Raw genomic sequence first — 7500 nt, forward strand, 5'->3', positions numbered from 1 at the left:
ACAAAAAACGAGAAGATGTTTTTTGAACAAAAATATTTTTTCTTAGAGCAAGTATGGACCAACGTTTAGGCTAAAAGTTTCAGATTTATTAACAAACCTCCCCAAACCCCTAACCACCCTGCCTCTCTCTCTCTCTCTCTCTCTCTCTCTCTCTCTCTCTCTCTTTCTCTCTCTCTCTCTCTCTTCCATAAATAGCTCACGTGTGTGGAATGAAGAATCTACGATAAACTATACAGAACGAAACATGACACCCAAAAGACTTCGAAACAGGGAAGCATAACTTCGTGAGCAATGCCCAAACACGAACATCAAAAAAGAGACAAAAGAAACACTGGAATATTTAATGTCTGGCAAAGGTGAGGAACAACATTCTCCTTCTCCTCTCTTTCTCCACAGCAAAGCCACAAGGGGAAACGTGAAGGATGCTTGAAGAGTGCTCGTCGAAGAGGCTCTTCAGGATTTTCTAAGCTACGCCAAGGCAGCAAGACATGCAAAGGGCACTCCAGACCTTTTTTTCTGGTTCTTTGCTTTCTTTCTTTTTTATTTTTCAGTCTCCGGGCGAGAGGAAGTTACCAGGTCGTGTTATTCTGCATTTCTATAGCAGTGGGAAGTTATGGTCTTTTGTTTTAGATGAGTGTATTTAGGCAGCGTGTTACAAAAAAGCTGTTAGGAAGATGTGAAGACGTGAAAGGTAGAAGTGCTAAATATAAATGTGGTCATTATAAAATTGTAGATGTGCTAAGAGGTTGATGAGTTGTGATGTGAATTGTTGTATCACCAAAACAAAATCAATGCTTTCGTGCATTCCTATTTGGGCAATATATATATATATATAATATATATATATATATATATATATATATAATATATATATATATATATAGATATATATATATATATAGATATATATTAAAGGAGAAAGCAATATGTCGGTGAATTGTAAAACCTCAGCTTTTTTCACTTAGAGACAGAGAGGGCCTGGCGACAATCCTTCCTTGAAGGCTTGCTGAAATGAAAGAATTGAATTGATGATCATGCAATGGGAGGTCGGAGAAGCTCGCCGTTGCTATGTGATTTTTAAACCGCCCGACACTGGAGAGGAAGATGACACTCTTCTGAGATAAGCGATAAGGACGGTTTGGAGGACTCGTGGTCAAGAAAGCCCATCGAGAAGGTATGACACATTTAAAAGGACTTAGGGAAAGTTTGCCTTTGAAAAGAGAGAAGTGTAATGTGTATACATTTATTTAATACTTAATTATGTGTTGGGGGAATATAATGGATGTCTCTTTGTTTTTAAATGGGTGCATGGCATTATACTAGAGAATGGGATTCTCCTAAAAGAACTTGACTATTTCAATGTAGTAATTAATAATTTGGGAGATTAGGAGTGATTACTTAGTCTAATTCAAGGGAATAGAATGACAATTTACAGTCTTTTTGTGGGTCATACTTAGTACTTAATGTAACGTCACTTAACCACTTTGTTCCATATCATGTTTAGCTAGTTTGGGGAATAAAAAAGTATATTTTTGTATTTATGAGAATCCATTAGCCTAGCTATATAGCTTGATACCGATTGCAGAGAGATAGTCAGCAACTAAAGGTACGAGAGTTGTCACTTGTTTTATTTGCAATTAACTAGTACCGAATGGTCAAATATGCTCGGCAACATATATATATATATATATATATATATATATATATATATATATATATATATATATATATATATATATATATATATAATAAAAGGAAAAGGGCCCGTAAAATCGCCAAAATACAGAAAGTAAGTACTATATTTCGTAGACTGCTGTCTCTCTCTTCAACAGTCTGAAATATAGTACTTACTTTCTATATTTTGGCGTTTTTTTGGGCTCCTTTTATTGGATAGAATTCTATTGTAACAGAAACACACACACACACACATACAGATATAACATATATATATATATATATATATATATATATATATATTATATATATATATATATATATATACATACATATACGTATATATATATATATATATGTATATATATATATATATATATATATATATAAATATATATACATATATATATGCGTGTGTGTGTGTGTGTGTGTGTTCTGTTACAATAGAATTCTATCCAATAAAAGGAGCCCAAAAAAAACGCCCAAAATATAGAAAGTAAGTACTATATTTCAGAGACTGTTGAAGAGAGAGACAGCAGTCTACGAAATATAGTACTTACTTTCTGTATTTTGGCGATTTTACGGGCTCCTTTTATTTATATATATATATATATATATATATATATATATATATATATATATATATATATATATATATATATATATATATATATATATATATATATGTTGCCGAGCATATTTGACCATATATATATTTGGTCAAATATATATATATATATATATATATATATATATATATATATATATATATATATATATATATATATATATATATATATATATATATATATATATATATATATAACTTCAAGCAATATCTATTTTTCAAATTTTGATGAAGACTTTTCTTGTATGCGGCAGGCGTCTGTTTTCCAAATATAAAGGTATTCTTTATATCAAGTGCATTTTCTGAGAATCCTTAATATTTTATAAATGTAATATTTCTCCCCTCCTCCATATTCCTACGCAGGATATCGGGAGCTATTCCTGTGAAGCACAAAGAGACAAATTGCAGAGCCCAAAAAAGCTTCATTTTTTTGTCAGAGGGACAAACGGCGCTTCTGAGGGAAATGTCATCAACTTGGCAAACATTCGTTGAGAGAGAGAGAGAGAGGGCGAGAGAGAGATGAGAGAGAGAGAGAGAGAGAGAGAATTGTTGGAGGCAAAAATGTTCACCCCCCCCGCACCCCCCCCCGCCCCCACCCAACTCGGTCAATCGCTTTTGCTCTTCGAGGTACAAAAATCTTCAGCGAAATCGGCTGGATGTGTCTCAGGTCAAATTAGTTTTTGCTCTGGAATGCTTGACGACGACAAATGATTGTGCTTGGAAGCAAGCGAACGAACATACACATACACAGACACACACACACACACACACACACACACACACACATATATATATACTATATATATATATATATATATATATATATTATATATATATATATATATATATCTATGCATAGCAGAGGGTTTTTTGATAAAGAAATCTGTTTATCATTTTCAGACAGAATTAACACCATTAATGTGCTTTGTAAAGCTAACTTCTCCACTTTCGTTGAGGTATCTAAATACCAGACTTATTCCCCGGATTGGAGGCATGTCAAATACCTGACCTTCTTGATCCCAAATACCACCATACCCGCTCCCTCTCATTGCCACCCCACCCGCCCACCCTTCCATGAACCAGGGGTATGGAAAATAAACAGAATTCCAAATAGGGCACTCATAGTTTTATATGTGCTTACTCTCACTCCCTTGGACGGAGAGGACATAAGATGTATCCCCTAAGATAAGGTTAAAATTGGTCATCAAATTCAACAATAAAAAACACATTGATATTAACAATGGACCTTCACTTGCTCGTAAGCTTAACTATTCCACATTCATACTGATGATGTTGCTATATAACTCAGTAGATGTTTGACTTTTAATAGATATGAATATTTTCTTTTTTCCTGTGACGCGACTAACGAAAAATCAAAAATCATTTATCAAGCCAAGATAAATCAAGTACGCGAAATTTGTTTATAAAACTGTTCAAAAATAATTTTGAAATATTTAGTTTCATTTTTAGCGCTTATCTATTAATATGACAGATTCATTTGTTGCAACTGACTGTCATTTAAATATAATAAAAACAGACAGACTGACAGTTAACATCGCGTAGAATTCTTGGAGATTAAATAATGTTTTGGGGGTATAGCTCACAAGCAATAACTTACTTGTTAATCAAACAAAAGCAATTATCATTTTGTTTGAATGTTCATCGAATGCTTGCTTCTTACCCGCACTGTCAATTATCCAGAATGCATGGATCAATATTTCCTATCATAGATATAAGCAAATCTATTAGCTCCTACTATCCTCCTAATACCTCGGGGAATATCCTCAAAGCATTGCAGACACATGCAGAACAAAATTAAAAATAATAAAAAATTCTGCGAATATTCTAAGACTCGAGCTCAGAAAATAGTCCATATCTATTGTAGATTGCATGTCGTATTGCAATGTGCATTTGCATGCGGCAGAGGCACCGGAAATAATGCACGCTTCGTATGCAGGAAGCATTCTGTGCTTTTACCTCCTCTTTCTTTATTTCATAGGAATTCTGCCCCAACAAGCCAGAAAGGCCAGAACGGCCTGGGATTTCTCTTCATTTCCACTAAGGGTTTAGGGGAAAGCGAGTCTAAATAAATCTCCAAATATATTTAAAATAAAATAAAAACTAAAACTCATTTTACTTTACTTATCCTAAGTTTTGTCTTTAGGTTGATCTTCATTGATTGTCTCAAGAAGTGTTTGTATTATTTCTCATCGTTTGGGAGAAAATGATTCTGGATTATGAAACTAAGAGAAATACGTTTTTATTATATAATCTAAATTAATTTTCTTGATATAATGTAAATTCGTATTAAACTGAAGTTCATTATTATCTCTCAACGTTTGGGTAAAAAAGATTCTAGATTATGAAACTAAGAGAAATACATTTTTTTATATAATCTAAATTCATTTTCTTGATATAATATAAGTTTGTTTTAAACTGAAATTCTTTACTATCTCTCAGCGTTTGGGAGAAAAAGATTTTGGATTATTAAACCAAATTTAAAATTTGCCATTTGAAAGAGACTCATCTCCTTTATATACGCTAACTTCACCTGAAACTGAACTACGTCCTTTCGTACAGTGAAAAATGAATTTTAAATATGTGATTTAGATGTAATTCATTTTCTTTATATAGCGCTAGTTTATCGTCAATCAAACGTCACCACGTCTGGGAAAGATAGAAATCTATATTAAATGAACTTAATTCTTTCTATTTCAAAGTCTTCGGTCTTTCCTACAGTGAAAAATGAATCTAAAATTTGTAATTTAGAGTAATTCATTTCTTTAAATAGCTCTAGTTTATCGTCAATCAAACTTCACCACGTCCGGAAAAGATAGAAATTTATACCATCTCTATTAAATGAACTTCGTTCTTTCTATTCAAAAGTATAGTTTTCACATTCGCTCGATGGTACATTTCAAAAGGCAGCGAGAAATTTCCTCTGACGCAATTCCGTGAATTTGTGGGTTCGGTTGAAGATAAGCGGCAGAGGCAGCCGTCTTCACTCATTTGTAATCCAGAGGGTTAAGGAGGCTGTTGTTATTTATTTATTTATTTTAAAAGTGGTAATGTCAAGAATGAAATGGTCGACCAGTCGACCAAGAGTCTTCAAGAGAAAATTCTGAAGACCTGTGGGGAAGTGTATATATATATATATATATATTATATATATATATATATATATATATATATATATATATATATATATATATATATATATATACTGTAATTCTAGTTGAGTTTAAAATCTTACTCCGACACACATTTTTCTTTTCCATTTATTTATTTTTTTTATTCTCAGGATACGAAATATCCAGTAAATAGTTCTTAAGAACCATCAGGAATATTGATATTATTGTGAAACTCAAGAAGAGATGATTATTTGGTTTTGAGATTAATTATTCGGAATTATTAAAGTATTTGTCTATGAATTATTTGTCAAGATGCTGATTATCAGACCCATATAAAGTTCTCGTCATATGGCCGTACTCAAAGCTTTTGTTGCAGCTCCCTCTTGTTTCAAAGACAACAGGAGAGAGAGAGAGAGAGAGAGAGCAGAGAGAGAGAGAGAGAGAGAGAGCTTACCTTACAGACCTTACATCTTGTTTGGGTTGCCCCAGGTCCCTCAGTGTGAGGCACCTCTAATGTCTACCAGAGAGTTGCTAGTGCATCTTCCGGTATATTTTGCATCTTCCAATCTGGATGATCTGGGATGAAGCTTAGATATTTGTCGAGCTTATTCTTAAACACATCTACGCTCACTCCTGATATATTCCTCAGATGAGCTGGCAACGCATGAATAGACGCTGCATTGTCAATGCTGGTGCGTAGTGGAATTAATGTCCGTGTGGCTTTCCTTATTTTTCCTGGTATAGTTTTGGGCACTATTAATCTACTTCAGCTTGCCCTTTCTGATATTTTAGCTCTATGATGTTTTCGGCAATTCCTTCTATCTGTTTCCATGCCTGAATTATATTGTAGTGTTCTCTTCTCCTTTTAGACTATAGAATTTTAAGGATTGTAGTCTTTCCCAGTAGTCAAGATCCTTAACTTTTTCTATTCTAGCTGTAAAGGACTTTGTATACTCTCTATTTGTGCAATATCCTGTGATAGTGTGGGTACCATATCATATTGCAATATTCAAGTGGACTACGAACATATGTTTTATAAAGATAATCAGTGTTCAGCTTTTCTTGCTTTGAAGTGCTGTAAGAACATTCTCCATTTTTGCTTTACATTTTTGCCAATAGAATTGCTATTTGTATCAATGCAAATACATGCTCCTATTCAACATCACACCAAGGTCTTTAACTGCTTCTTTATTGTGATTGTCTCATTATTAGGTCCCCTATATGCATATAGCTTTCCTTCTCTGTCTCCATTAATTTATTGATTCAAATTTATCAGAATTAAATACCATCCTATTTACCTCTGCCCAATCATATACTTTGTTAAGGTCTATTTGTAGTGTGTTCCTATCTTCATCACAAGTAATTTCTCTATATGTTCTTGTGTCATCGGCAAAACTACTCACTACCGAGTCCTTAACATTACTGTCTATGTTTGCAATCATAATAACAAACAGTAATGCAGCTAACACCGTACCTTGTGGCACACCGGATATTACCTTAGCTTCATCCTATTTCTCATCGTTTGCAATAACTATCTGTTTTCTGTTGTGCAAAAATTCTTTTAACCATCTTCCTACTTTATCCACTATATTATGATTTCTAATTTTCTTCGCTAATATATTATGATCTACCTTGTCAAAAGCTTTTGCAAAGTCTAGATAAACCACATCTGTTTCATTTCCGCTTTTCATATTTTTGTATATATTCTAACGGTGGACTAATAGTTGGGTTTGTGTACTTTTTCCAGGTACAAAACCATGTTGTCCTATATTAAACAAATTATTTTTTATTAAATGTTTCATAATATTTTTCTTCATGACCCTTTCATACACTTTCATAATATGTGATGTTAGACTCACAAGCCTATAATTACTTGTCTCTAGTCTTGATCGACTTTTGAAAGTAGGGGTAATATATGCTAATTTGTGCTCATCATAAATCTTGCCTGTATCTACACTTTGTCTTAATAATATTGCAAGTGGCTTTGCAATAGAATGAACTACTTTCTTTTACAAAATAGCAGGGACACCATCAGGCCCCGCTGCAGCTCCATTTTTAATTTCATAA

Source organism: Macrobrachium nipponense, chromosome 13, assembly GCF_015104395.2.
Source record: "Macrobrachium nipponense isolate FS-2020 chromosome 13, ASM1510439v2, whole genome shotgun sequence".
Taxonomy (NCBI): domain Eukaryota; kingdom Metazoa; phylum Arthropoda; class Malacostraca; order Decapoda; family Palaemonidae; genus Macrobrachium; species Macrobrachium nipponense.